The sequence below is a fragment of the Panthera uncia genome, chromosome C2 (genome assembly GCF_023721935.1).
Source record: "Panthera uncia isolate 11264 chromosome C2, Puncia_PCG_1.0, whole genome shotgun sequence".
NCBI lineage: Eukaryota > Metazoa > Chordata > Mammalia > Carnivora > Felidae > Panthera > Panthera uncia.
This window is the reverse complement of record NC_064810.1, coordinates 1,103,464-1,113,215: the sequence shown is the minus strand read 5'-3', so window position 1 is coordinate 1,113,215 and position 9,752 is coordinate 1,103,464. Positions and strand designations below refer to the sequence as shown.

Sequence of the window (9,752 nt, the reverse complement as noted above, 5' to 3'; positions counted from 1 at the left end):
CCACCGTCACCTGCACGACCAGCACTGGGGGTGTTTGGGGACAGCACGCTCTGCCCCCTTGCTGCCACGCTCACTCCTTGCCCCGACCCCGCCACGCTGAGCGCGGGCTTGTAGGTCAGACACGGTGAACACTGGCAAGTTCCCACAAGACAGCAGCTTTATCACGTGCGTGGGGCACCAATGACCGTGCCTGGCGACTCACCCACTGCCTCCCCGGCCCCAGAGAGGAGCCATCGAACCTCTGCTCTGCAGCAGCCCCTCCACCTGCTTCGACCGAGAACTAACGGACAGGCCCGTGGAAAACTCTCGGCCAGTCACACTCTGTTCTCCGCCGTTTTCCAATTTTCCTCTCAGGATTTTAAACGTATTTTTTAGTTCTTTAAAATTAAAAAAAAAAAGTCATTTGATGAGTGGTCTTTAAACATTTCTGATCACCCACCCGTTGGTAAAAAGCATCTGAGCAAATGCCCCTAAATATATGTAACGTATTTAATTAAAAATATGAACATGATTAGCACCACTAACATGTTAAATATTAAATATACTACAAAACACACATGAAAATGAGAAAGATGAGATAAAATGAAATAAACAGTATTTCAAAATGTTCATTTATTATTAAAAAACATTTTGCCCTCAATTTAAGATGATAAATAATTAAAAATCAATAATTTTAAAAGCACAAGGAGGCTGGTGTGAATGAACATGCCTCATGGCTTCTCACACCGTGGTCTGGCGTTCTCGCTGCAAACCCGGGACCGCACGGCTGTCGTCCATGACGGGCTTGCTTCCACACATGGCTGTCACAGCTAAAAAGAACACCTCAGAAAAATATGTAAATTCGCAAATTCGAACAAAGAAGGGCACCTTCAGCTGTGCTTGCAAAATCGTGGCCCGTCAGCTGCGCACAGGCCTCCGTAGACCCCATCCCCGCTGGAACCCGTCCCTGGGCTGTGCTAGTGTGTCTTTAATAACCGGGTTCAAAACTCACCGGAACGTTTGATTTGGAAGACCTTTTTCTTAACAGACTAGAAAACAGATTGAACGGGTTTTGGCAACAAAGTCACATGACATTAAATCACGTCTCGGTTTTCAGAGCACATCACCTGTTTCTTGAAAAGGACAGTGGTTTTGTCCCTGGTAACTCAGAACTTTGCTCTCACCTGGAAGGGACAGGTCCCACGAGTTCTTGTGCTTTTTGTTAGACACGCAGGCCAGCCCTCCTCCGCTCTTGGGCCTGAGAAGGGTGTCTCGATCATCAGCCTCCTGTGCCTTCGACGTGGCCCGTGAGCAGCTTGCAGGAGCAGGCCGGGGTCAGCCCCGTCCTGGGGCCCCTGGGGCTGTCCTCTGGTTGTGAGGCTGTGCGTGCAGGTGTGTGTGCACCGTGCGAGTTGTGCGTGCACCACGCTGCGTGCACGTGTGTGCGCGCTCGGGTACACGACTTTCAAGCACGTATCTACTTGGTGAGGGCTGGTTAGTTAAAACGAAGCCTCATCTGTAAACCACAGTGGTGGGCACAGGTCACCTGAAATGTGGTCCTCTCGGATCTGAGGGATCCCCTCCAACCTCTCAGGCCCTACTCTGCCACTCCCTGTGAAACCAGAACCTCACAGCCAGAGTGTTGTTTCCACCCAGATCCCACGCCCGCCCTTGTAAACCACACCCTGGGTCTCTGGTCCCTACAGTTCCCTGCCAGCCTTCCTAGGAGAGCTCCTAAGGCCTGGGGGGCCTCCCCAAGGCCGAGTGAGTCACCAGCATGTGCCCCAGGCCCATGCTGGGCAAGCGGGGTGGCTGTTTTCAAAATGTGGTGAACAGGGCTTGGCTGAGAGGCCTGGGTCGCCCACCCCTGGGGGGACATTGCTGGGGATGGGGCAGGAAGGGAGTTGGGGAGCTGGAGGCTGCCAAGGCCCCTGTAAGAGTGGGGGGGGGGGGGGGCTAGGCCTGCTGCAGTAATTCTGACTGTGCCTGGAGAGATGAACTGGAGGGGCCACTCGCCCACCGGGCTACTTTGTGCAAAATAAAAGAGGTTCCCCTGAGGTGGGCGGAGCCTACAGGTTGCTGCTCGCTGTGGTCCCTGCCTGGGAGCAGAGTGGACAGCACACGGTGTCCCGTGGCCCAGGGCAAGGAAGGCCCACCCAATCTCCGTCTCCTTGGGCGTCAGTGGCCTGGTGCCACCACGGGGGCGGGTCACTTGTCCTCCCGGTGTTGGGTCAAGAGGTAACTGTGGAGAGAAGCTCCACTTTCTCCTGCACCCCATGGATCATCTGGGGGCGTCCTGTGGGGGGCGAGTCATTTGGGGGGTGTCCACACCTCACCTGGGGGCCCGAAGCTCCCTCCCTTTGTCCCACCTGACCTTCGGTGTCCCCAGTGAGTCATGGACTGCTGTTTTATGCCTGGTTGCTTACACGCAGCTGCCCGCTGCTTCCTGCACCTCAGCGTCCGCCGGTCCTGCTTCCTCCCCAGGGCTCTAGGGACGAGGACGTGCTCCCGGTCCGTTGGTCTAGAGCCACTCAGGCTCCCCACGGAGCGATAGTCCCACAGGCATCGTTCTCGCTCAGCAGCGGGTCTCCGTCCGGACGGTGACAGTGTTGTCTTCTGCTCACGGACATCTGCGGTCACTGGCACTGCCCCTGGACGTGTGCACTCCCTCCGTCCTGTCTCCTCCACGGCTCCTCTTCTTTGTGAGGATTCTGTGTTTTGGTTTTGCTTGAGCCTCAGATTGCTGCTTCCACGGTTTTCATCCTTGGTTGTTTCTGTCATGGGTTGGATCGTGTCCCCAAACCCACATGCTGAAGCTCTGACCCCCAGTGACTCAGAAGGTGGCAGTATTTGGAGACAGCGTCTTTAACAAAGAGGTGAGTAAGGCAGAACAGGGTCCGATAGGACTGGTGTCCTCATAAGAAGAGATGAGGGGACACACACACTCACACGGAGGGACGAGCGTTTGAGGACACAGGGAAACATGGCCGTCTACATGCCCAGGAGAGGAGCCAGCCCTGACCATGCCTGGACCCTAGACATCCAGCCTCTGGACGAGGAGAAATCGCTGTCTGTTGTTGAAGCCTTCAGCCTATGGTGCTTTGTTATGGCGGCCCTAGCAACCTCATACATGGCCCATTCTGGAAAGTTCTGTCATTATCTCTGAGCGTCACCTCTTTCCCATCCTCTCCTCAATGCCTCCGGTGGATCGTTTCATTCTGTTTTTCATACCTTTTGATGGCCCATAATTTAAACAATTTTTAATCTTTCTGAGCTGTTTTCTGGATAATATTCCCTTCTCTACGTTCTGATTTGATGAATCCTGTTCCCGCTTGGTCTCATCTGTGTTAAGCCCTTCCCTCGAGTTTTTAATTTCTGTGATACTTTTAATTTCTGAGTTTCTAAATTACTTTCTTCATTAAAAGTGTCGCTCGTTCTGTGTTTATGTTGCCTTTGGTCTCGTTGCATGTCTACGTTCTCAGGTGTCTCTGGTCCCAGACGCGAGTCCTGTTGTCTCCTGCTCGGATGACACTTCCTGCGGCTCATCTTCTAGCTTGGAGAAGTGTCCTTCCTGGAAAGCATGCATGTTTTTTCCTTCCTGGGCCCCAGGGAGTCCAATCACGTGACACGACTTTTATTCTAATCCTTATCTTGAGACCCACACACCAAGAATGGGTAGAAATTCATACCTTGCACGGCCACATGTCACACGTTCAGAGTTTCTATTTCTTTTGTGAGCCTTTTCATGCTGACCTCCTGGCAGATGGAGAACTTCCTTGCTGGTTTCTTGGAACAGCGGGTAGAATTTCTCTAGTCTCGTTTCATGGATGGGGGGCCCTTCAAGCTCCCGCCTGATATGGGAGGCTGTTGGTCCAGCGAACGCAAGCCCTTGGCCATATCTCTTACCTGAGCTTCACACGAACCTGTCACCACTCCTGTCCCTGTCCCTCGTTCCCTGAGGGCTGACCTAGCACCGGCTCCATGACCACTCTGGCTTTGACTTCTCATTTATTTTGGACACTATAAAGTTCTCCTTCTTTTTGTGAACCAGGCTGCATAGTTAAAACTGTATGATTGTTGTTGTCTATTCTTAGTCTAGTTGCCCTAGAAAGTAGAGCCCGAGGCAAAGGCTTCTGTGCTCACGTTTCTCCTGGGGCAATCTCAGGGAAGAGGGGACTGAGACCGGAAGGCAGGAAAACCAATACCAAGGAGGCCACTGGGCGCCACAGGCTGATGGCTCTGTCTTCAGAGAGACCACGTGGAGCCCCTGGAGATCGGACCCGTCTGAGCAGGGAAAGCGAGAGGGTGGGATGGGTCTGCCGGGTCCTGTCGCTCACAGCCTGATTTTCCCTCCGCAGTTACTTCAGTTCACACTCGCGATTGCGCGTGCGTGGGCGGTCACACACCCTGGTGCATCTCATCCCTCAGAGGCAACGAGAAAGCCCTGAGAAAGCAAGTAGGAGGCCTCGTGGTGAACTTGAGGAAGGCTCTGTGGTGTCATTCACACTCGCATGCCGCACTGGAAACGGCGGCCCCAGGGGACTCTGGGGCCTGCGGTGCAGCCGGGCCATCTGACGGACCGTACCTGAGTCCTTTATGGCGTGTCCCCGCACACCCGCCCCGAGGAGGCACATCCTTGCTTATTTCCTGAGGGCGGTGCAGGTAGGATTCTTTAAGATGCTATCTAGCTGCAATCTACTAAAAGTTTAGAAAAAAGGTTGTCAAGCCAAGCACTGGTCCCTGCCACTGCAAACGGTCCCAGGGCTGAAATCAATACCCGTCCTCTCCTTCCTCCACCCCCCCTTCTGGATTGGTCTCCTTCAGCTAGAAGTGTGGCCAGTCGGATTTGTTTGTCCTGAGGAATGGAACCCTTGGTTGCCTTGCCCTGGAGGGGTCATGATTGCTGCAATTGTCTGTTCGTAGCTTATCCTTGGCGTGGACTAAAATGTCCCAGCGAACCTGTCAGTTCCAGATGTTTCCCTCCCTGTCCCCAGTGAGTATCAGCAAACCTAGCCCTTCAGGGTATTTGGGGTTGATTGCCCCTCCTATACAGTAAGTCCATTCTTTGCTTGCTTGTCCAGTGGCGTGGGAAGCCTCAGGCGGCTGTATGGTAGTCACGGCTTCCAGCGGAGCAGAGATAGGGACAGAAACGTTCCCCAGCTCTAGCCAGGGAATTGGGACTCCCATCCTAGCACAGCCTATAACAGCACTGGCAGGAAGGAAGCGCTGATCATGCTCACTGACGACAGTGGTGATGGGGCACACTTGCTTCTCTGTGGTTCCTGGAGCTTGTCTTTGAGGCCCTCGTGACCCAGGGCCACTAACTGACCATGGCTTCAGTACAAACCCTGGATCCTGGGGGACAGTGACCGAATCCTGAGAGGTTCTGGCCCAGAGTGGGCCCCTTAGCTCAGCCATTAACAAGCCTTTCTGTCGTTCTTACTAGGTTGGCTGCTTCTGGGTGATGGGGTCCCGGGTGACATTAGTGAATCCCATGGTCACGTGCCAACCTTCATGCCTTCTTTACTTTGACATAGATCTCTTGGAACAAAAAAATGTTGTATGGAATACTGTTTCGATTGTGTAATACAGCATAACAAACCACCTAGAAACTGAGTGGTCTAAAACCTACAATTTATTATGATTTACTTTCCTGGGGTTGGCAGGGTAAGGTAGTGGGTCTCAGCTGGTCCTTCTTATGGTTGCAGTCATATGGTGGCTGCCCATCTGAAGCCTTCTTCCCTGAAATGGCTGTAACTGCTGGGGCTGCAGGTGGATCTCACTTCCCATGCAGCCCCTACCTGAGGCCAGCTTGGGCTTCCTCACAGCATGGCAGTCCCAGGGTGGTTGGATATCTATGTGTTGGCTGGCTTCCCTGAGAGCAAGCATTCCAAGAGTGAAAAATTGGAAGCCACTTGAGGCCTGGCCCCAGAAACCAGTACAGTGTCACCTCTGTCCTAGTCTGTTGGTCAAAGAACCCACCCAGTTTCAAGGAGAAGGAGCACAGATTTCACCTTTTGATAGGAGGAGCGCCAAAGAATTTGTGGCCATCCTTAATCTTCTGCAGGCAGTAGGTCAATAGATTAGGAGCTCTAAGCCACGGGGAAGACAAGGAAAAAAAAACCCATGCTAAAGTATCTATAAACTTCTGTAAGGATAAATAACTTTACTTCCAAGGTGGAGGGCGTTTGAGGTCATCGGCCTGCCTCCATGAGGCTGGCTGGTCTCCCCAGGGCATGGTGCCGTACCAGAAACTCGGCATTGGTCTGTGCTGCTGGCAGGCTCGGCACTCAGCAGTGACAGTCACCACATTGGGCTTGATGAGGGGAAGGCCGCGCCCTGAGACTCGTGTGTGCTTTCTTCCCTCTCCTCATGGACACTCTGTTCATGGAACAATGGTATAAGCCGTGGACTTGGACTTGTGGAGGACAGAGGCCGGCTGGGATCCACTGATGCGTCATCCTGCCCCCCTAGTGGCTCAGTGCCTCCTTCGCAGGAGACGCTTTCTAGTGTGTGTTAACACCAGACACACGGGTCTTCAAGCATCAGGCCTCTTTTGCAGGCCAGCCACACGCCTGTTCTCCCCAAGTTTTTGGATCTACTTTTCTGATCTTGCTCCTTTTATGTCCTGATCAGCAACGCAAGCCATCTGCGTTGCCGACTTGGAGTCTGTGAATATTTCATATAAATGGAACGGTTACGTGTTGTGCCCACAGATCTTCTATTAAGAGGAGGATTTCCCTTCACTGCCTGCAGGGCCAGCCAGAGGGGCTACGATGTGGCAGAGTCCATTTCTGGCACTAACGTATTGTGCTGACGTGTGTGAATTGCAGGCTGGAACGTCCTCCTCTTGTATTATTTCTCAAGAGAACCTCTATGAGAGCACAAGCATAAGAAGGAAGAGGCACGTGACGGATTTCCAGTCATGACTCCGTGGGCCTGGTAATAGCAAGCTCACATTGATGGTCTGGCCACATAGCCTATCCATAAAATATCCCAAAGCACACCAGAAACTGTTTTTCAAACGGGAAAGCCCTTTTTTCAAAAAAATGTGTATTTATTTTTGAGAGCGAGAGTGAGAGAGACAGCCTGTGAGTGGGGGGGAGGGGCAGAGAGAGAGGAGGCTCCGAAGTGGGCTCCGCGCTGAGAGCAGAGAGCCCCGTGTGGGGCTTGAACTCACGAACTATGAGATCGTGACCTGAACTGAAGTCGCACTTGACTGATTGAGTCGCCCAGGCGCCCCTCAAGTGGGAAAACTCTTGAGAGTTTCTCAATGTTGCCTGAGAACACTGAGGGTCCGTAATGCAACACCCACAGAATGTACCAGAAACTCTACCGTGTCCTGACGTCCATAAATACCTCTAGACATTGGCTCCGCTGATCACTTGGAACAAGGGCTTCAACACCTTGTATCCAAGCCTAGCCTTGCTGCGGAGTCCTGCTCTGGGCCCCACCTGAAGCCGGGAGCAGTATTTCCAACTGTTGTCTCCAAAATCTAAGGAGGCCTACCAAAACTTCTGCCCCCGTCTTAACAGTAGAAGGCTTAAGGTGCAAGCACTTACTTACTTAGAGGCTGTGCCCTAAATCACTGGACCCCTAAAATCTCATGGGCCCTGAATCCTCACCGGGCTCAGTTCCCACCCAGTGGCACACGCATATCTTACCCGGGATTCTGGGGTCCCGGCCGCTTCTCACTCACCAGATCCAGTGAGTGTGATGTCGTCAGCATTGTAGACCGTGAGGATCAAGGCTCCGGTGAACATATCACAACCAAGAGCAGGCTGACGTTGACCCTGGGCTGGGCTGTGAATGTGCACTGCTGTCTTGGCCATGAAGGCAAGCTGCTGTGACCCGCACGAGGAGGGGAGAGAAGGAGGCACCTTCACACTCCTTGTGCCCGGGGCTGAGTTGGTCTGCCCCGGGGAGGGTACCACGCAGCCGCAGGTGGGGGTTCCTCAGTTCCGGTGCCCTACTCTATCCTCTTCCTCCTTGTCATGTGCCCTTTGTCACTAAAACAGAGGCCGGTTTGAGGACTGGAGCCAGTTAATGACGACAGTGGGGTTGTGCTATTGTGGGTAACCTGTTGGGTAACCTACCGCACATCCGGTGGTTGGACAGGCAGTCAGCACGCAACTAGTCAGGTTGGGTGGGAGTTTGGCCCGGATGCCCTCCAGTGCCGTGGGGTCTCTGCAGTGCTGGCCTGGGCAGACGGCAGGCCTGCCTCACAAACCGTTCTGGGTTGCCTTTGTGGCTCTTCAGTGTGGCCTTGGCCCGTCTGTGCCTGATCTCTCCTCACAGAGGGGCAGCTGCCTTGTCTTCCTTCGGTCCCGTCTTTAGGGCAGCTCTTTCCCCATCAGCCTCAGCCTCCCCTCTCTCCACGCTCTTTCTCAGGCAGCCAGGACAGTCCCAGCCAGCTGGAGAGGTGCCCTTCCTTCCTGGGCTGCCCCACTCTGGGAGGTTCCATCCTGCCGGTTTGTACCCTCCAGCTCACCGCCTGCATCAGGGATCTTGAGCTGAAGAGTCAGCACTGGTCCGTGTCACGTGGCGAGGATGAGCGTCCCACTCTCCTGAGGTCTCTCACTGTGTCCCACACAGGGAGGACACCAGTGGAGGCTGGCAGTTTGTGAGTGGGGGGGGGAAACTCTTGTTCCAAACAGTGTCCTCCTGGTAAGGCAGAACCCACCCTGATCCTCTCCCCACACGGCTAGGGGCTGGGACAGCAGGCATACGTTTTTAGTTCTGGTCACTATCTTCAGGGTGTGTGTTTGTGTATGTGTGTGTGTGTGTGTGTGTGTGTGTGTGTGTGCACACTTGTGTATGTTGCCTAAGATGATGTGGGTCCTACAGAAATAAAGTCCTGGAAGGGCTGGGCTGTGCCCACCCTTTCTCACCTTAACTAGATATGATTTATGTCAACAGAGAACTTTCACGTGACCCTAACTGAAAAACAGCCGACGGGTGAGTCCCCGGTAGGACATTAGATCCGTTTGGCAAAGACAGGCGTCTATAGTACCCCTTGCATCCAACCACCTACCCGGTGGCTCCTCCCTCCGGGTCTGGAAGGTCCACTTTGCCCTTCCGGCCTCTTCCTGCTGGCCCTGAGCACGCAGTGTGCAGGGTGGGGAGGTGGGGGGGGGGGTTGGAACAAAGACAGCAGCTCTCACTCTAGAGCCTTCCGTGCAGGCACGTGGCAGAGGGGTGGGGTTTCCACGGCCACTTTCCCTGTGAGGAGCTTTCCTAAAGGAGAAGGGAAGCCACCGGCTCACTCCTGGGAGGTGTGCCTGCCCCGTGTCCTTTTAGAGAGAAGGGAGAAGGCCACATGAGACCCTGTGCAGTGCTCTGCTCGCAGTGTCCCAGAGACCCGTCCAGGAGCTCCCACGGGGAGCAGCCCCCACCTGTCTATCTGTCTCTGTCTTCTGTTTCTCTCTCCCTCTGTCTCTCCTTCTCTGTTTCCTTCCCCCTGTCTGCAGTCTCCCCTCCCATCTCTCTCTGTCTCTCTTTCTTTCTGTCTCTCTCTCTCTCCTTGTCTTTTCCCTCCCCCCCTTCTCTCTGTCTCTGTCTCTGTCTCTGTCTCTCTCTCTTTTTTTTTGGTTTTGCCCCCTGTCTCTCCCTCTGCCTCTGTCTCCATCCCCCTCTCTGTCTCTGCCCCCCTCTCTGGCTCTGTTCCCCCTCTGTCCTCCTCTCTGCCTCTGTCCCCCTCTCTGGCTCTGTCCCCCCTCTCTGACTCTGTCCCCCTCTCTGGTTCTGTCCCCCCTCTCTGGCTCTGTCCCCCC

The 9,752-nt window shown here is 54.0% G+C and overlaps 1 long non-coding RNA gene across 2 annotated transcripts; it reads right to left on the bottom strand.

Moving 5' to 3' along the window:
* Positions 1-638: 638 nt before the first annotated feature.
* Positions 639-9,719, bottom strand: LOC125920654 (uncharacterized). 2 transcript variants are annotated; one of them, XR_007457158.1, is made up of 4 exons: positions 8,076-9,719; positions 6,228-7,988; positions 5,994-6,071; positions 639-5,854 (listed from the first exon to the last, which is right to left on the bottom strand). It is a non-coding gene; the product is annotated as an uncharacterized LOC125920654 (long non-coding RNA). The 2 variants fall into 2 exon arrangements; XR_007457157.1 differs by having other exon boundaries at positions 639-6,071.
* Positions 9,720-9,752: the final 33 nt, after the last annotated feature.